Raw genomic sequence first — 21,958 nt, 5'->3', positions numbered from 1 at the left:
ATGGGATAGCTCACCTGGAGGGGCGGAAGGATCCACTTCTGTGGTGGTTTAATATACACGGCTAGGAAGTCAGTGCTGGCTGTCTACCCAGAGGTCTCAATTCTCCTCATGTGACCTCTCCACATGACTAGGCTGAGCTTCTCACAGAATGGCAGCTGATTTCAAAGAGGGATCGTCTTGAAGAATAAGTATTCCAAGAGTACAAGTCTCAATGTGCAAGCACTTATCCAGTTTCTGTTAATGTCTCATTAGCCAAATCTAGTCCCATGGCAATTGGGAGGGGCTACCCATGGATGTATAAATACCAGGAGTTGTGGTTCTTTGGAGGCCATGAAAGTAACTTTCTGCCACAGTAAGTTCTCAGGCAGAACAAATAGACAGTGTTTATTGAGGTACTACCATGTGCCAGTCACTGTCCTTAAACACAGAGCTGCCCTGCAGAAAAGGTCTTATTTGTCCCGTTTTCCATTTCAGATAAATGAGGTTCAAAATGTTTTAAAAGACCTGCAGGAGGTTACAGAGCTCCTAAGTGGTGAGGCTGCATGTTTCAACCTACCTCTGAAAAACTCCAAAGTCTTTGCACTTTGTGGGGCCTCTAGCTGCCTTTTTAACCACATGGTCCATTGTCACTGCTGCAGGCATGTCTGCCCTGTGTGCTTTCACTCTAAGCACAATAAAAGACTTACCACCCAATACATTGTTTTTTGAATTGAGAACAAGGGAAAGAGATTCCTGAACATTCTAATTAACCAAGTACCGTTCCCGTACCACAGAGATGCCTAGCTGTGAGAGCCGTAAACGGAAAGTACTTGGCAGTGAAGCAAGACAAGAAATCTGGTCCTTTGTGCTCTGCCTCATTGCAAGCTTTCTCCTAGCAAACCTGACCAGTGACAACAGTGTCTGAAGTCTTTTCTAGAAAGGTCTCTATATTGGTACCTTTTTTCTGAAGTAAGGGCTTATAACAAGGGCATTAAAATATGCTAATTTCTGATGTTTTCTAATTAGCATATCCACATATCAAAACGTTTACTGGAACACCTTTGTCAAAAAAAGTGTAGGTCATGCAGATGGCCATGAAATTCCATTCTCTATATTTTAAGCAGCATCAAGATTGTTCTTTTCCTTCACTGTTTGGCAAGTTAGAATTCCTCTTTAAAATGGGAGAAGTTAGTTACTTATCAAAGCATTTGATTAATTAGCTAGACCTGTCAGGCCAAACAGGACCAGTCAAGTCTTAAATCTCTTAATATGAGCCAATTTTCACAATAACTTGTTTCATTCATGGCCTTCACATTTTAAATTCTTGCTCATTAGTGACCTGGTATTTGGGCTTGTCTGAAAGGAGAGCATCCGTTGTGTTAAACAGGGCTCATTATGGATTATAGGTTTTCGAATGGGGATGCCTATGCACAAAAGATTACCCTTCCATTTTCCTCTGAATCACTAATTGGACCTTCGCCTTGTTTCTGCAAGCAAAGGCTAAGCTTCAATAAGGAGGCAGGCTTTTATAATGCCACAGTTTGGGTTGTACTGACGAGCTGGTGACCTATCATTATCAATACAGATGTGGAACTAAAGTAAAGCATGTGTTTGGATTTGCTAGAGACAATAAAAGTAATGGCTGTTTTTAAAACCAGTAAAACACTGAACTTGATAGATGGAGAAATTCATTGAATATATCACCTTGCAATAGCTCAATACCCTGAGTAATAAAATACAACCACCAAACACTCAGAAATAAACACCAGATAGTTTAAACAAAACAAAACAAAACAGAAATGAAACACAAGCCTGAACCCACAATACCCATGCATTGACTCCTAAGAAAATACATTTTTATATTCCCAAATAAATACATGTATTACTGTATCCCCAAGGTTTTAGCATCCTCATTGTACATCAGGCTAATGTCTCTAACATAAATTCGTTTTGAATTTTTCTTAGTTAAAATAATCTTCTATTTTGGTGTGTATTTTCAATTTGTTTTAAGATTCTGTTTGTGTTGCTTGCGGTAATTCTTTTTATTTTCTTTTCTTACAGAATTTACTGTTTATTTCCAAATTACTCCAGACCCTAATAGTCTGTTTTGCTTTTGGCAGAATTCGTATATCTCTTGAATTGCATTCTGTTTTGTTGAATTTCACTCAATGCCTGTCTCTCCAATGACTTCGTTCAGTGACAAAACATTCAACTACTTCTTTAGGGCCTTTGGGTTGCGTTTGTAACATGTATCCACAATCAGCTGTCATAATAAGCCAAGCATCCTGATTAATTCACTGTACCCTCCAGTCAAAGTATTCAAGGATGTAACTAGTCGAAATGCTGATACACAAGTTCCTACTGGTCTTAAAGGAAATGATTTTTTTGGTAGTTTTATCAATTTTAACAATTCAGATTTCATACATTTGAGGTTAGAAAATTCAGCAGACAGCCTAAATGCGGCATCATGCTAATGGAGTCCTGGAAGCTGCTGGTGTTAAAATGAGTAAATTAAGGAGTCAACACTGCTTATTTAGGCACATTAGGATAAAATAGTAGGAGAGCTCGGACTTAACAAAAATCAATTCAGCACGCAGAGTGCACATCCATCAGGGCTTTGTTACGATGTCAGGGCGAGCAGCAACCCTGTTTTATTTTATGAAGAATGCTACATTAGCATCATCACGTCCTTGGATGGCTGTGACATTTGCTGTTATGGAACTACTTTGCAGCAGCCACGGGGCCCCCAGGGACTACTGCAACTACATTAAAAAATTAAGTTGGCATCAAATGACTTATTGAACTCTTTATTGATATCCTTGGGATTTGGTTGTCAATCTACACAGTAGTTAGTCTCCTTTCACAGCAACTGCATTAAGTAGGAAATTGTAACAGTTATTGACGATTTGAGCAAATTATTTTCCTCTATCCAGCCCCTACATACAACAATAATAGTAATAAACACAGGTTGAATGAAAAGTACATTCCAGGTATGGCATGGATGCTTTGTTTACATGGTATGTGGTTTTATTTCACAATAACCCCGAGGTAGGTACTATGTCCTCTCTGAGATTTAAGCATTACTTTAGTCACTTAATCAAAAATTATAAACCGAAGCTCATGCCATTGACCCCAGCTATATAAAAGAAGTTTGAAATTTTCTTTTGATCTAGGTTTTGCACCCTGATAGACTTTTGATCTAGGTTTTGCACCCTGATAGATAGATAAATTAGATAGTGTAACTAATTTATAACTGTGTTTTATTTTTGTGTACCCATATTCTCCTTGCCAGAAAAAAAAAAAAAAAATGTTGTTGAAATATACTCTTTGCTGTGTTTTCTCTTGGAAACTATTAGCCTTCATTATTCAGAGTGTTGGAGGTTAGATATTTAATTTTAGAAGCCTAATTATTGACTAAACTTTTAATTAACATTTAGTATTTATTAATAAGAACTCAAAATTTTTAACCATTTAATTTTTTACATACTAATATCTAATAGTCTCATATGAAGTAGAAAAATTACATGTATGAAGTGCTGTACTCTATTCATATTATTGTCACAACATCTTTTGTTTTCCTTCTTTTAAAATTTTTATTTTTTGATTATGAAATTAATGTGCATTCATTGGTAAAGTTCAGGAAGGCATAATGAAAAAAATAAAGATGATATATACCGCTTAAAGCATAAGTCCTGCTAATAGTTGATATTCTTTCAGAATTTTTATATACATTTTCTTCTGTATATGTGTACAATTTTCCTATTTTTGCTTTATATATATGTTGTTTTGCAACTAGTCCATGCATTCTAAGTATATAGCAGAATTTGTTTCATTAATTACTTGCTGTTGGAAGTTGATTCTGAGCTATTGTGAGGGTGAAAAACGTTTCTTTGACCATTCCTGTATATACAACTTCTATGAAAGAGGCAAAAGGTTATGCATGTTAAATATTCAGATATGTTACCAAAATACCATCCAGAATAACACCTATGTAAGAAGTTCCCTGATTCTCACTTTACTTTTAGGATTAACTGGGACAGCAGGGACATTCTTTTCTTAATTCAGTCATTCAAAGCCAATCTGTTCTAGTGCTTACTATGCATTAGGCACTCTGCAAGACCTAAGTGACAGCAATGGTGGGAGACAGATAATCCTGCTGCTTACCTGGAACGTACTATGCAATGGGTGGCAACTAATCTGAAATAAATAATTGTACAAATGCTTTTCTAATGGAAATTGTGTTGTGAAGGAATGTTACATCATTGAACCTGGTCTAGCATAGAGAGTCAGGAAGAGCTTCCCTGAAGAGGTGACATTTGACACTTGAAAGGGGTAGGGGTAATGAGTTTAATATATACTGTGTTACATCATGCTAATAACCATTAGCCATTGCATCTTTACTGAGGAATGCTATGTATGTTCTGGCACATCTTAAGTTAAATAATTTTATTCTGTTTTATTGTTGGACCAACAAAATGGACAAGTTCTCTTTTCCACTTATCTTCCCCTTTTTGCCCACAACTACTATTAACATGTGATGGTCCAGAACTATTTTTTTCCTTCTTTTTTTTTTTCTTCTATTTATTGTTACAAAGGTAAACGTGTGCCATGGTAGTTTGCTGCACCTATCAAGCCATCACCTAGGTATTAAGCCCAGCGTGCATTAACTACTTTTCCTGATGCTCTCCCTTCCACCGCTCTCTGCTCCCCTGCCCCACTGTGTGTTGCAGAACTATTTTTTAAGGGAAAAAATGATCTCCAATTCAGAAGAGTTGCACAGCTCCGGGATGGGGTTTCATCTTCCAGGCAGTGTATTCGGGTAGCTCAACACTACTTATTTTTTCACCTGAGCCAGCTGAAGTTCTAGCGGCAGTTGTCTAATGATGATTTTTAAGCATCTTAAGAAAAAATGAGGGGGCATTGGAGCAGTACCATATTTAGAATGTGACTATTAGTGCCTCCATAGTCTGACCTTCTCTCTCTGGACATATTTTATCCATCACTGTGTCCACACATGCCAAAATGACTAGTAAGGAAAGGAAAATATATGACCTTTGGATGCAATTTGTGACCAACATTATTTTCTGATTAACAAAATATATTTTTGTTTCATTGAATCAATTATTTTATTTAGTCTCAGCATTGTCTATAGAGAAAATATCTTTAGTTCTTTGTTAAACATTGCAGAAATGTGCTTTTTATTGTATGAAACTCTACAACTATTATTTCCCTAGAAGTTCAAGTCATAAATTGATAACTTATTATGATAAATTGATGCAGAATATTGCATGATGTAATGTAAGTTTCATGTTGAATTGAGCCATCACCCTTAAATATGAATCTTAAAGAGTTATGGCTATTTGGTTTCCTTATCCAAAGAAAAAATGATTCATAACCATTGCTGATGCAAATATTACTACTTAAGATGCAATGGGTTTCTAGTTTCCTCTTTTCTGTGTAAAATGTATGCTTGGTTGACCAGGATTCAGTGAAACCTCTCATTAGGGCACTATGGTTCATTAAGGTTTAAAGAGGCATCACTGAAATTTGAATTGGCCATGCTGTGATTGCCAAGTCTTTCTGAGTGGTAATTGGGCTATGTTATGTTGTGAGATTTACTTCCGCAATGGTTTTTAAAGTTGTTAAAAAATAATAATAATAGTGGTTAAGCTCTGTGCTATGTAAAACATTGGCAAGTTTCTTAGTGATGGCATCTTTCTGTTTATAAATTGAGATTTAAAAAATCATATTCTTCTAAAAAACATTCCAACACCAAATTTGAATATCATACTGAGTTTGTTTTTCATGTATTGGAAAGAGTATGTTAATATAATCTTGTTTCTATTTTATTTTCTCAAACTGGAAGGAATATCTAGTTGTGCACATAGCGCTAGAAAAATCAATAAGTAATCTAGATATTGATTTACTGAATACCCAACATGCAGATTGAGAGAAACCATATTCAAAATGCGACAATTCAGTTAAGAGTGAACTGAAACAAGGGTGCAGTTACTAATAGGCAGGGAATTACTAGGCAGATGCATATCAGAGCTAGACCCACAAGGGAAGGGCTTATTTCACCTACATGATAAAATAGTTTGTACTCAGGCACTTGAGAAACAATAATTTACCATAATTGAACCAGCCACACATATTTGTTTTATTAAATCAGACCCACAATACCAACCTGTCTATGCTTTGCTGGCTAGAAAGTGTCCTCATAAGTCTTAAATTTATCCTTAAAAAATATATTTTTAACAATAATCTTAACTGGCTTTACCTGTACCTAGTTCAAATAGTTTTCTCTTTATGCACGGTGAAATCTCAGTGTTGGTTACCTCATCTGCACATTTCACTCGGGATGATGGTTTGTGAGCATACCTACCTGGGCTGCTATGTTGCGAGCCTTACTTCGCTCACCTGGGTTCCCCAAGTGTTGTGTTTCATCACTGGGAGGAACTGGCCACTGCTGTCACCTCAGCACCTACCATAGGGCCTAATGTATGACATATGTCTAATATATATTTGTTGAATAGGTTAATTACTCTGGATTCCTATCTGTGGCACAGTGGCTGACACATGTATATCTGTACGACCTTTTGTGAGTGAATGAATGTATGCATTTGCCATTTGTTTGGGAATATTTTCAGTTTTATGGACATGACTGTTTAGAGGCATAATCACAGACTTATAGGAAAAAACGTTTAGGAAAAAATTATTTGCAGATATCCTTTTGGAATATCCATGTAAGATTTGCTTTTTGTCAGTTACTCCCCAATCCTCCTGCCAACCTTATCCCTTCCATTAAAAAAAAGAGCAACAACAGCCAGGTGCGATGGCTCATGCCTGTAATCCCAGCACTTTGGGAGGCTGAGGTGGGTGGATCACCTGAGGTAGGGAGTTTGAGACCAGCCTGGCCAACATGGCAAAACCCCATCTTTACTAAAAATACAAAAATTAGCCAGGTGTGGTGGTGGGCGCTTGTAATCCCGGCTACTCAGGAGGCTGAGGCAGGAGAATCGCTTGAACCAGGATGGTGGAGGTTGCAGTGAGCTGGGATTGCGCCATTGCACTCCAGCCTGGGTGACAAGAGTGAAACTGTCTTTAAAAAAAAAAAAAAAAAAAAAGCTACAACACAAGATATCTGGCACACGTTGTCCTGCCAAGTTGTTGTGGGTTTGCCATCGTTTTCATTTGTTGTTGCTCTTGTGCTCAGTAGTGCATGGCACTATGAGGCTTATGTAAGGTTCATGTTTGGTGATTGTTATATTCTTAGGGATGCATTCTGACTATATTGGTCCCCTTGAGATCAGTGTTGCAACCAAAAGAAACAGAGAAGATGTAGTTCCTACCCTCCTGCACCTCGACTTCATGCCTTTGCGAATTCTTTTACTACTTCGTCTTCGCTGAATTGATCAGGCTGAGGAGGAAACAGGACAGTGTCAGAAGCCAATCAGTCAGGTGAAAATATTGTGTTTTGGAAGTAAGGGTGGTTGAAGAATGAGAGGGAGGGGAAGGAGGGAGGTACAGAGGAGGGAAGAAGAGCAGGTGCGCTAAGATATGGAATGGTAGTTTGAGTAAGGCTGGGTCCACGTCTTCTGTTCTGATGCAGCCCCTCACTGCTGCTTCTTAGAGGCACCTTCGGAAAGAGCCACATTTTAAGGCTTTCTGGAGTTAGACTTCTACCTCTTTGGGGTGCCCCACTGGTCTCAAGGGAACCCAACACAGTCAGGATGCATCCCCAAGAGATTGGAAATACACACAATTTAATTGTTATAATTATCTTTTTCCTGTTTGCATCTCAGTTAAACATTGTCAAAAATGTCGAGATGTTACTTCTCTTAATTTCAGTTTCCCCACAGAGCAGAGCCTGAGTCAAGACCTTGAGTGCAAGCAGTTTACTTGACTTGTTTATTTGACTTGTGAGCCTAGGAAGTAGAAGTGAAGTAGAGAGTGAGCTAAGAACAGGGGAAAACCCAGTGAAGAATGTGCTGCTTAGGGAGTTACCACTGTTGGCAACTGAGTTTCAGTCCTGCTGGGAACCCTCTGAAGAACCATGTAGTAAACGTAACCTCAAACCTGCTCATCTAAGTAGCACCGTTCGATAGATCTTTCTGTATTGATGAAAACATTGTGTGTCCACACTGTCTTCTATGATAGCCACATGTAACTATTTAGCATCTGAAATGTGACTAGTGTGACTGAGGAATTACATTTTTAGCATTAGTTAATTTTAGTTCATGTAAGTGTGAATAGCCATATATAGCTAGTCACTGCTGGATTGCATAGCACAGGTCTAAAGGATTGGAAGTTCAGGCGTTTATCACTAATTCTCATTCCATATGTGGGGCTTATGGGGCTGTGGGTGTTAACTCCCGCCTACTTCCAACCTGCCCTGCAAGGGGCTAAGATAGCTGCCATGACTTGGGAGAAATCCCAGAGGAAGAAAAGTTGAGAGAATCAAAGTCCTTGAGAGGAGACACTGCCTTGATGCAAGAAAACTGTCCCTGACAGCTGCAGAGGAAATCGCAGGCTGAGAGGATACGCAGGAGGCACAAAGTGCCTCTGTGATGCCGCCTTGTGAGGCATTGAAAAAGCGACAGTTTGGTATATTCACATCTGTTTTTACGATTCTGAGGTATCAAAGTTCACATCATAAGAAATTTAATTCTGGTAATAATCCTGAAGTTTTCAGTTAATTTAATGCTTTGAAACTTTTAATGTTTTCTAAATAGCTTTTTTCCCTCTCTTTTAAAACTTTAATTATTTCGATTATACTCTAATGTAGGCACTAGGACAAAATGGTCACCTCATTAGTAAGTAGTATTTTCTGTGTTTTCAATTATTGCATTTTGAAATGCAAGTGGAAAATGCTGTCTACCTTACGTTTTTATTTTCATGGAAGTGTATTCGAATTGGTTTCAACCATCATAAAGACTATTTCAACTTATTTGTCACTAATGAATGCCATAGCTTTGTAAATTGCATAAGCTAAATAAAAATAGTATAACAAAAAATGTGGCGACTCTGGTGATTCAAAGTGTGAGAAATGATGAGGCTCTATTTTCTTAAAGTTAGATTTAAACTATTCTATGGATATTTAAATTAAAAAAATAAATTTTCTGAGAAAATCTTGCTTATCCCTAAAGATACCCATCAAGTTGTAAAAATGTAGAGTTTATATAGATAAATGAAGATAAATAATATATTAGAGTATTGCTATGTAGATATGAAAACAAAATTTACTCTTGCTTTTTGCATTTCTATGAAATAACTGTTTAAAGGTTAGGAATAAAGGCCAGAATTTGCATTTAAATGGATATATTTTAAGAAGAAATGCCAATTTGTGACCTTTACCCTTGCCGCTAGTGAGTTTTTTTTTTTTTAGGATTAACAATCAAACTTCAGAGGAAACACTAGAAATAGAAGCAAATTGATAGAAAATGTTTAGTTTAAACAACTTCCCAGAAAACTTTTTTACAGCCTATAGGGAGGGCTAATTGGGCCTTGTCATGAATCAATTTAATCATGTAAAATATATTTGATGACTGCAATGATAACGAAAGATTGATCCTTAGTGATATAAATCAGGGGTCCCAATCACTGCAGACTCAGTAGAAACGAATAGTTAAAATTGGAAGGGACCAGTGAAGTGTATGATGGCAATCACAGGTTATGAAGTTGCTTCATTCTATATATTTATGTATGCATTTAAAAATCTTAAGAAGACACTTCAAATTATATTAGGGAATTTTTAAATTTGTAAAATCTACAATGGGTACTACAGTGTATCTACCTGTGAACCACCACAGTTGTTGTTTGATAATAGAATAGTTTATTCTACTGTCCTCCAAGTTGTATTAGCCATTGTTGGATCTCAGTGTTATTAGGGTAATAGAAATTAGGTAGTGATTCAAAGTGTGTTTTCAATCATTCCTCTTTTTTCATTGACTAGTTGCATGTCTATGAGAATATGTGTGTGTCTATATTTATATATGTGTGTATATATGTATATGTATAGTCTATATAGACTATGTATAATATGTGTGTATATTTATGTATAGACTATACATATATAGACTCTCTCTGTATACATATGTATGTATATATGTTTGAGTGAGTGAATGATTGAGAAAGAGATTGATTCATCAAAGTTGACCCTCCCCTTACTGTGGTATAGCAGAACTAAATGGAACATATTTTTAGTTTAGTTTTTGCTGTTGTGTGCATGTAAAGTCCCCTATAATAACCCTTTTTTCCAAAACTGTGCCATTTCCGGCACTGCTGTTTCTCCCATGGTTACTTTTTATTTATTACTTGGGTCTTGGACACATGGGGGTAAAGTCAACCTTTGAAATTCAGACCATTCTCCCTGGACAGGTTCAGGAATCAGAAGATGAAGGAAAGAGGATACATGAAGACATATATAAAGTAGGAGTTCTATTAAAAAATGAAAGAAGGGCTGGGCGCGGTGGCTCAAGCCTGTAATCCCAGCACTTTGGGAGGCCGAGACGGGCGGATCACGAGGTCAGGAGAACGAGACCATCCTGGCTAACACGGTGAAACCCCGTCTCTACTAAAAATACAAAAAAAAAAAAAAAAAAAACGAGCCGGGCGAGGTGGCGGGCGCCTGTAGTCCCAGCTACTCCGGAGGCTGAGGCAGGAGAATGGTGTAAAAACCCGGGAGGCGGAGCTTGCAGTGAGCTGAGATCCGGCCACTGCACTCCAGCCCGGGCGACAGAGCAAGACTCCGTCTCAAAAAAAAAAAAAAAAATGAAAGAACGTGTAAAATATCAGTTAATGCCAGTTCATATGGAGTCCAGGGTTCTATTTAATATATAAGATAGTCAGTAAGGTCTAACTAAGATGGGCCAACCGAAGTACCCTGCTTAGAGGAAATTTGGCATTGTGGAAGTTTGTTAGCCATCACCTCAGCTCAGCCATTGGCAAACTGATATTAAATTTGGGACATTCAGTCCTTGGTCTACTAGAGAAAAAGATCCAGGAATTCAGGCTCTTAAAGTCTGAGTGAAGGTAAGGAGAATACAGAGGGAAAGACCCAGGATCACAGTTCCTATGGGACTGACTCAACCTAACTGTAGTTGCTTGAGGTCAGTGTATCACTGAATCCGTTATCACTTGCTCAGATTCTGGACCAGAGCAATTTCTACTACCACTGCTCTGTAACAGGGCATTGCACCATTCTCTTAGAAACTGGACCTTAAGAAACCATGGCCATTTCAATTCCATTTTGATATTTATTACAGATTTCTTAGTAGATACCAGACAGTGTGTTAGGTCCCATCACTCATATTGCCTTAGTATCCATTAAGGCTAAGTACCATTTTCTTAGCTACCCTCTTCCCATGTAGCTTATTCAGGAAAAGTCAGGCAAGTGTGTTGCAGACATAGTAGAAAATGTTATGTCAAATAACAACCTGCCCAGCAATGAAAGATTTTACCATGTCCTTTTTGATTCCTATTTTTGCTAAACAGGTTTAAATCCTTAAATGGTTACAGAATTCCCCCAAAGAGTAGATTGTTTGTAGGTGTTAGACAAAAACAATCAAACAAACAAAAAAACCACAAAACTAATAAACACATGCAAAAACTGAGGGGTTCGTACTCAAAAACATGTTGGAAAAGAGAGGGTTAAACAGGTTATTTTATTTCTACTGCAGAGGAGGCTTTCAGTTTCCTGTTACAGTGTAATACCCAAGAGAGACTAATGTATGCAGAGTTTCTCAAAATCATTTGATCTGGGAATAGTTTGTATTGAAGCATCTTTAGTGACTGGTGTCCTGTAGCACAAATTTGTTAAAATTCCAATGCCCCAGTTTTATCCATCACTAGGAGAAGCTAACTTCAGGGAAACTCAGGAAAGGATGCTGGGAATGGACCTGCTGGTTGTACTTCAAAAGAAGCAAAGGCAAAGGGATCCACACAGAAGCCCCAAAGAGAATCAAGGTTAATGAAGGGCTCTGCATATGATGACTGTCTTTAAAGCAGGAATCCTCCAATCTGAAATGACACAGACACTGAAGAAATAGAATTAAAATGTCTAAAATTATTAATGTTATCCATAGGTTGCCTATACCAGTCAATCAAATCCTAGAAGATGGAAATGACTAGATAAATCCTTCCCCTTACTCCCATCTTGAGGATTAATTTATGGGTAAGAGGTCCACAGAGGCTTGTTAATAGAAAATCAGACTTTTAGAGCTATATCCTAACTTTTGGCAATGATAGACAGTTAAACAGAATACTTACCTGAATGAATCAGTTTGGCAGAAACATGCACAGGATTTGAAAATTTTATGACTCCAAAAGCATATCTGAATATATGCCAATTGATAGCAAATATTAGATGCTCCAAGAAATATTTTGTGAAATAATGAAGGTAGTTTGTGTACAAAGCACCTATGCTTAGAGAGTTCATAAAAGTTTTTTAAAATGATAAGAGGAAATAAAACTCTTGTAATAACTAGAAAGATATAATGTGTTGATCTGTAAATTAAAGCATTTTGAGGAATGAATGTTTTCTCTCCTCTTCATTCTTGAGCCTATTTCTCTCCTCAAGAAAATTTTAATTCCTTAGGACTAAAGTGGGAGTGTTTATTATGTATGCATAATAAATATCCAGAAAATAATAAATATCTAAAAAAAGACAAATCAATGAGTGAATATCTTTATACAGGCACACTTATCATTAGAACGTTTTTGGTTGTCTAACAGGCAGGAAATTGTTAAAAATAAAAATCTTGTTGCAGTAATGGAAAAAATTTAGATGTTCATAGGAGCCTCCAGTGAGGATAATCACATCTGAATGCATCCTTGAAAACAAACAGAACTCAACATTTCATTGTTCTATGATTTAACCAATTGGAATATGAATGGATGTGTAACAAAGCCTCGATAATGTGTTTCCTCCAGTCATTGCATTTTTTTGTAAATGTCTATTCTTTGAACTAACTGTATCTTGAAATCTGACTTCATAATTCTCAAAATCAGGTGTCTGAGATGGTACTACGGAAGTCAACTTGAGATAAGAGTGACCATATTTGATGATATTGACCAGCCAACTAAACAAAATCATCATTTTGAGCAATCTTTACCACCTAACTAGCAAAACCTACCTTACTATGACAAATTCTCATGTTTTACATAGGAAACAAAATACCAATGGCTTTACCTGTATCATGCCCAACCAGGAAATTTAATTTGATTAGTGCTTTGCATATACTAAAACATTTCTATCTGGATACATGCAAGGCTCCACAAGGTGGGGTTAGAATTTTTTTTTTTTTTTTTCCAGTGAAACATTCCACATTCCCCCTGAGGGAAATGTCAGCTATTATCAGGCACAGCCAAAAAACAAAACAAAACACATGGAAACAAATGAAAAGAACAAACTGAAAAAGTGTTAAGTCCATACTATTGGGACAAAAATAGTTAATATACGTAAAACAAGGAGAATTGTTCAAAGCTTTTTTTTTTCTTCTTGATATGAATTTGTCGTAAAGCAAACATCTTGTTTGAGTCATTTGTTTATTGTGTGTTAAGTGTATGTGGGTGTGTTATCGTTTCGCCCGTCTCTTTTGTCAGGAACCATTAAATTCAGTGCCCAGAAAGATGTTGCAAATCAGCTACTATAAAATTAGAATATGCTAGAAACTCATAATTAATTGTATAAAATTCTTTTACAAGATCAGACGATGGTTCTACATTTTATGTTATATTAAAAACTGAGAAAACGTCATTTGTGAAATCTAATAAGGCAGAACATTATTATGTTCATATTGAAAGTCAGACTAATCTGAGTGGATTAAGAGTGCCTTGTGGAATATCTTGTGTTAGTTGACTAATTCTTGTCCTCATTATTAATGTTCTGCGGCAACTGTAATACCTACAAGTAAACATCAATTCAAAATAACTTCATAAACATTTCTTAATCACCATGGACAGAATATTGTTTGCTGTGTTAATACAGATTAAATAGCATAAATTTACTTTTATCTCTTTTTAAAAAAATAAATTTTGAAAAGCAGATTAGCGAATGGCAGAGCTGTCACCCTTGATAAAGCTGTTTCACATCTTTGGAGAGCTTAAACATGATACACTGAAGTGTGTTCACTGTCCCTTATGAGCATTAAGTGGTTTGTAAGATAAAAGAGAAAAACCAGAAGTGAGAAGGTTTCTATTACAAACTTAGTCATATCATATAAAGGGATGGCATAGATTAAATCCCTACCCCCACCCTTTGCCTCCTCCCCTTCACTCCCCAGAACTTCAACTGTCCTTTATGACACACAACTGAGCAGGAGACATAGAATCACATTTTTCACAGGGATTTGAAATGTCTCTGTGGTCATGGTCTGGCAGTAATAGAAGCCACATGCTCTGGGTCAGGAAGAAAGCTATCTTGAAACAGAAGAACCCATCTCTTGGCCTAACGACCTTGGGAACATTCAGTCATTTCAAGGCATTTACCATTGAAGCAGTGTAGGGGTCGTTTGGGCTATGTTTTCCTCCATGTGACTCCAAGTTGTGAGGGGGAGAAGTGCATATTATCCATAAAGAAGATAGCATCAGTGATAAGTAAGTGGCCAATGTCAGTAGCAATAAACTTCTCTTCCAGGGCACCTGTTAGGTGATTTGTTGTAGATTGATTTGCATTTCCCTTTGTGATTTTGAACTCCTTTTAGTTTCTTAATACTTTAAAACACAAGTCTGATGGAATGAGAGATCGCATGAAAGAATTTGAGTTAAGCTGAGTACTTTGTAGACGTTGGAAAAGCAGCTTTTGTCTTAAATTACATTGCCTTTGGAATACCCGCATGTAAGACAAAGCAACATGCTCTTTGTCATGGCTGTTGGCCCATCTCCAGTTGACACACATGCAAGTTATATGGACTGGGTCACTTGAGGTTTCCCATTTCCCATAAAATAATGTTTATCATGGCGTGGTGGGGCTCAAAATTGGTCCCTAAGTAATTTTTGCTCCAGTCTCTTATAGTTATCTCTGAGTATGTCCCTAGAATAGACAGTGATTTGGAGGCATTGACCATTTAACATGCTACTGGTGGACAGTCATCAGATGACCAGTATTTGGGTAAAACTTATATTTGGAAGAGGAGAACTGATTTTTGGATATTAGGAAAGAGAGAGCCCCCTCCCCAACGTTACCACCATGGCAAAATTCTTATTATAGGTATAAGCAGGAATTTTCTCAAATTTTGGATTAGATTTTACCAGAAATTCTCAATATTCTACTGCTGAATCTTCAAACTACCAGACACCTTTTGTTCTCCATTTTCTCAAATTGAAAGGGGTGATGAAAATGGTAAAAATGTTTCTTCCCTCTTCCTTTTTTTCTCAGGGGTGTTTGTTACTCATCCTTCTACTTGCCACTAGTATACAAAACATCTTTTAGAATCTCCATATTTTTTATTTTTTTAAGATGGAGTTTCACTCTTGTCACCCAGGCTGGAGTGCAGTAGTGCTATCTCTGCTCACTGCAACCTCTGCCTCCCAAGTTCAAGAAGTTCTCCTGCCTCAGCCTCCCCAGTAGCTGGGACTACAGGTGCCTGCCACCATGGCTGGCTAATTTTTGTATTTTCACTAGAGATGGGGTTTTGCCATGTTGGCCTGGCTGGTCTTGAACTCCTGGCCTCTAGTGATCTGTCTGTCTCAAACTCCCAAAGTGCTGGGATTACAAGCGTGAGCCACCGCACCTGGCCAGAATCTCCATCTCAAACTGGCTTCCTGAAAGAGTAAATTGACCTAGCTTAAAGTAATTTTCTGTTGTTCTTTCTTTCCAGTAGGGACAAGGTCTTGCCATGTTGCCCAGGCTGGTCTTGGACTCTTGGACTCAAGCAATCCTCCCGCCTCAGCCTCTCAAAGTGCTGGGATTACAGGCATGAGCCCCCATGCCTGGCCTCCTGGTGTTCTTGAAGGGTTTTCCTCTGTAGGTACTTGTTCATTTGTGTCCAGAGAGACTTGGGAGACTATAATCAGTACTCTTATCAGCCAGAACAACATACATTAAAACTAAAAGAAAAAGAGGAAGGTTGAGTTAAACTGGCCCTAAAAATATCAATGTTCTATCATTGGAAAGGTTGACAGGTTCTTTCAAAGAAAGGTCATTTCAGGAACATAAGCAGTCTTTTTCACTTTACTCTTTGCTCTTATCTGAAAGCTCACCACAGTGTTCTTCTATAATATTTTGTCATGATCCTGATAGGTTTCAGGATAAAGAATGGAATTTGGCTTAAAGAGTACAGGGCTAGTGTGAGGACACTGCACTGTGAAATAAGCCAGAGTGATTTGTCTTCATCAGATGTTCCATAATAATAATTAACTTTTACTGCATGAAATGAAATGAGTGTTATTATTTCAAAAAGTGTATTTGTAAATTTTAAGTCAAAACTAAGAATAACTCTAAGAATTTAAAAAATAACATTTTAGTGTTAAATTTTTTTATTGCTTACACTCTAAATATTTTCCTTTGACCAATATGAGAAATATTCCCATTGATATGTCTGTGCATTTAAGCAATTGTGAAAATAGAGAACTTGGTTTTAGTTAGATGACTGATGTTCTATAAGATAACTTTATCACATAGATAAAATAATGAAGAAAAGAAATTAAGTAGGCATTCCTTTGAGACTTTCTCTGACAATCAAGTCAGAGGTTTTGATTGAAAAATTCCCTCATTAATGTAGATTGAGTGAATGAACTAATTACTTTGTAATTTGTTCTAACAGAAACTTTCCACTGATGTGAGGGGCGAGGGGAAACCCCACCGTCTTCACTGTCATGGAAAAGATAAAGAAGTAATGGATCTTTGAAATATTTCCCCTAACTTTCAAAACCTTAGCTTACAGTGTTGGAGACTACCTGAGATTACCTTTCAAGTAGATGTTTTCAGGAAAAAAAAGGAATATAGAAAGACAACCCTTGCCACATACAATATATTTGAATGACACTACAATGCAGCTTTTGTAGGTGATCAGATAGAAGTGTCTTGCTGTTCTATTGAATTTCAGCTAGAATATCCTTCATCAAGGCAGTTACTGCAAAAATATGTTGTAAATGAAAGTTAAAATGACATTATTATAAGTAAACTTGAGTTTTGTTTTATTTTCTGTCATTTATAAGGTAGTAATGCACCATGAAAGGAATCGCATCTTTTGGGTAATAAAGAAATATTCTGTGACCTTGGTATTACTTATACTAAGATTGGTTTTAAGACTTTTCTTTTGGGTAGAGTACTATACAGTAGAGACCATGTCATTCCACCTTTCCCACCCCATTTAGACATTCAGACATTCTTAGTGATTTTTTTTTTTATAAGTACCTGTCTTATTCCATCTTCTGCTGCTGTATAACAGAATACCACCAACTAGGTAACTTACAAAGAAAAGAGGTTTTTGTTTGTTTGTTTGTTTGTTTGTTTTATTCACAAGTCTAGAGGCTGAGAAGTCCAAAATTAAGGTGCTGCATCTGGTGAGTGCCTTCTTGCTGCATCATACCATGATGGAAGGCATCACATGGCAAGACCGACTGTTCTCCAGAGAGAGGAAACATGGCCTAATGCCCTTCTTTTATAACTATCCCACTTCTGCAATAACAAACCCACTCTCATGATAACAGCCTTCATCCATTCAGAAGGGTGCTGCCCCCTGACCTAATCACCTTTTAGAGGTCACACCTCTTAAGGTCACAACGGCAATTAAATTTCAACATGAGTGTTGGAGGAGACATTCAAACCATAGCGGTACCTTTTTTCTGAAATCTCCTCAGAGCAGTAATCTTTAGTCCTGAGTATTTCAGTGAAACACTCACATGGAGAGGTGTTTTCTTAAAATTGAGACCTGTCTTTATTAAAAATTATTTAGAGTGATACTCTTTTCTGTTGTGTTTATGGTATATCTAGGGAAATATAAAGTGTATGTTATTAGGCTTTGTAATGTTTTATTACTAAGGCAGATATAATAGCTCTAAAGAGAACACTGATGGATAGATGTTTAGACTCAAAGCAGATATTTGTGTGCAATTAAAGTAGAAAATGATACCCTACAATCGTTGAGACATTTTTGATGTTCTTTGGCTTTCCACACTGATCTTTTTCTATCTCTACAATTAGTTTGGTTTTGGATTAATGTTTTTCACTCAGATATAGGAAATCAGTAATACTTGAAATGCCATCCATACTACACTGAAGTCCCCAGTGAAACCATAGAGCCCAACATTCAATCCAAAAAGAAAATGAACTCTAGGAGTCATTTCCAGGAGACTTGCCTGCAGTCAAACTTGGACTTTATTTCCTGTCTTCAGAGGGTGCACTTTCATAGTTGTTTTCTATAAGGTTCAAATCCCAGAGTATGTGTGCCCTTATCATTTCACACCTTGGCTGTCTATGGGGCTCTCTCTCCAGCTTCTGGTCTGCTAGTCTTAGCTCCCCTTCTACTATCCCCAACTCTTATTCCCTGGCTTAATTTTTATAAAACAACTATCTGATCATCTCATTTCATGTTCATCAACTATTTTACTTTTTTTTTTTTTTTTTCTGCCTCCAGAATATATTGTCTAGTCTAAGCTCTTTGTGTTATGACTGGGGCTAGGAAAGAAAGCCATTATCTAACTTAATGGCCTCTGAAGGAAATACTAGAGCTTTTCTATAAATTTATTTTTCTTATCCTTCTAAATCTGCATATTTGTATATATTTTATAATATATATACAGTAATATATGCATATAATTGATGAATAAAAATACTTATACTGGGATATGCTCAAAATACATTTTACTAAGAGAATGCATATATATGGAAATTAGATTATTAATGTCACTTTATTCTTTTCTTCTTACTTTTCCACTGGGTGAGCAAGGCAGGTAAATTAAATCTGTCTTGTTGATGGACTGAAAACTGACCTCAATACATTCTCTCAAGTATGCTACAGGAGTTTAGATTTGTTCACGAATTTATTTTTATTTTCCCATAAAGGCAACCAGTAAACACTACCTCGCTTTTGTTTACCTCCTTTCTTTTTGACTTTTCTTTCTGAGAACTTTTGTTTTCTTGGGCATATTTCAAAGAGCTACTAACCTTAATTCTTACATTTGGCCCAAACTGGCTTCTATTTGCCCACTCTTAACTCCTTTGCCATGAGACTGTACTTTTAATGTATATTCTTGTTTGTACAAGTTCTTTTCTGTTCAGTAGTTGTTTCTCTTTCAACCTTAACTTATGGCCCTACATTCTGATGCTTTCAACCTGCCAAGTATTTTTTCAAGCCCCACACCTCTGTGGTCATTTGGTGCTATTGCTACTGCCATTAGCACCACTTCCACCATCACCAAGCTGTCCTGCGTCCATTAGTTCACTTTATCTCTTATGCTTCTTCTCTCACATAGATATCTCAGTGCATATCTGAGACTATCCTGGCTTTCCACCTCATGGTTCATTCACACTGATTATGAGTTTTTCTTGTACTAGGAGCTAAAAGTATCTCTCCTGCCATGGCCTGAGGGTCTCAACATTCCATATTCTCTTCATAGTAGGATAATTATATTTTTTTCCCAAAATCCCAGCAGTCTGGGCGACAAAGTACTGGTTCAAAAAAGTTGATAGTCCCAGCACTTTGGGAGGCTAAGGAGGGTGGATCGCTTGAGGTCGGGAGTTCGAGACTAGCCTGGCTAACGTGGTGAAACCTTATCTCTACTAAAAATACAAAAACAAAACAAAACAAAAAAAGTAGCCAGGTATGGTGGCAGGTGCCTGTAATCCCAGCTACTCAGGAGGCTGAGGCAGGAGAATCGCTTGAACCCAGGAGATGGATGTTGCAGTGAGCCAAGATCACGCCACTACACTCCAGCCTTGGTGACAGAGCAAGACTCTGTCTCAAAAAAAATAAAAATAAAGTGGATAGAAGGGCATCTCTTCATAACACTAGCTGTCCCCTGACTACTTCAACCTAAATACTGCTTCTTGTTTTCTTTTTCCTCCTTTAGTATAAACTGAGATGCTTTAAGACAAAAGGGCTACTTCTTTCTTTCAAGAAGAAAGGCTTAAACGTAGTGTCCTAGGCAAACTGGTCTTTATGCTTACTATAAATCAATCCAAGACAACTAACTATCAAAAGGAACAGCAGAATATTCTTTCTGGAATTTAAAAGAAGAAGAAGAGCCTTCCCAGTGGATTTTCTGAGTGATATATGGATTCAAGCTCTTTACATTTTGGCCCTGTCTGCCTTCTTAAACTTATCTCCTTTCTTCTTTTTCTAATATTCCCATCACATTGAGCTATTCTCTATTTCTTAGACACTGTCTACCTCTCTGCCTTTGTCCATGGCCTTAAATGCCTTCCCAGCCACAATCTAGCTGTTGAAATCTCATCCATCCTTGAATATCTAGCTCGTGTAATGTTAATGGCCATAGAACAGCCTCTGCTAACCACCCCCAGCAAAAGCAACCTCTTTCTCTCTCATGTGATGCCTTGTGACATTTATTTCATAATCTTGTCACATTCTGACTTTATGATATTTTTTGTATAATTTTAAAAATTATATAATATCTAACCTGCTAGTTTGTAAGTTCTTTGAGGACAGGTTCTATGTCAAATTCATCTTTGTGTATTCCTGACAGCCTAGTTACAATGATATTAATATATTGGAGGCACAGTTGTATTTCTAGAGAGGACTATATGGCCGAACAAAATGTTTCACAATGATATATTCTTCTGATAGAATTTTTTAACCTAATATTATTGAGAATTTCTTGGTCAGCAAAGAGACAGTAGTATATCATTCTGACACTCTTTTGAGGCACATGTTTATTCAATGTCCACCCTCTGACAAGCAGATATTTAATAATTAAAAAAAGGAAATCTGTAGCTTGATTATATGCTTAGCCAAGAAATTCTGTTGCAGTTCTAAGGAAAATCTTGAACAAACCCAATTACTCTCCCAGCAATGCACTTCAAAGGAGAGAAGAATGCATTTCTTGTACAGAATTCATGGATATGTTTGATCATTAGTCAGGGCAAGTAGTTTGACTTGAGGCTATTTACTCAGCAGGAATTAAAAAGTACAGCATTGCTTCAACCAAGAGGAGTGCCCCATACCTTCCCCAAGCAGAATTTAATAATTTGATCTGTCAGAGGAGGTGCAGAGGCTGGCTATAGAAATGAGTCACGACTAGTCAGATTTGGCTGACTTGTGGGCTATTAAAAATATTCTCTCCCCCAAACGGCATTTTTCAGGAATAATAACAACAGAATCACTTGGCACCATGTAACTGACCAAGAACCTGATCATTTCATAGCAGTACTTATCCCTGAAACAGTTTTTTGTTTTTTTGAGTCTAAGCCAAATCCACACTTGAGTATTTTTTTTTTTTTTTTAGTATATCTAAGTGTTCTGTGGCTAGTAATTATTTCATATAGCAAGTGCCACAAAGTATTTTTGATGTAGTCAAAAAAGTATTTCTGATGTTGTCAAAAAAAGCATTTTTGATATAGTCAAAAATACAACATGATACTATTAGACTCCTAATTACAAATATTTGGTAGAGACTATCAGTTTAAGAAAAAACTACATTAAAATGTCAACTTTTTTTTTTTTTTTTTTGAGACAGAGTCTCGCTCTGTCACCCAGACCGGAGTGCAGTGGCACAATCTTGGCTCACTACAAGCTTCGCCTCCCAGGTTCATGCCATTCTCCTGCCTCAGCCTCCCGAGTAGCTGGGACTACAGGTGCCCGCCACCACACCCGGCTAATTTTTTGTAGTTTTAGTAGAGATGGGGTTTCACCATGTTGGCTAGGCTGGAACTTTTTTAGAAAACTAAATATATGTTTCATTATATAAGACAGACTTTATACTTTTTGGGGGGCAAATGTACATCACCTTTTAATATGTATTTTTTTTTCTCTTTTTTCTTTTGAGAGAGAGTCTCGCTCTGTTGCCCAGGCTGGAG

At 37.1% G+C, this 21,958-nt stretch overlaps 1 protein-coding gene across 2 annotated transcripts in view; it reads left to right on the top strand.

Moving 5' to 3' along the window:
* The window catches only part of MACROD2 (mono-ADP ribosylhydrolase 2), a 2,183,277-nt gene that overhangs the window by 896,290 nt on the left and 1,265,029 nt on the right, over positions 1-21,958 (top strand). The gene's annotated exons all lie outside the window — the stretch shown is intronic.

Source organism: Trachypithecus francoisi, unplaced genomic scaffold (genome assembly GCF_009764315.1).
Source record: "Trachypithecus francoisi isolate TF-2019V2 unplaced genomic scaffold, Tfra_2.0 Lachesis_group21, whole genome shotgun sequence".
Lineage (NCBI taxonomy): Eukaryota > Metazoa > Chordata > Mammalia > Primates > Cercopithecidae > Trachypithecus > Trachypithecus francoisi.
This window is presented reverse-complemented; position numbering and strand designations above follow the sequence as displayed.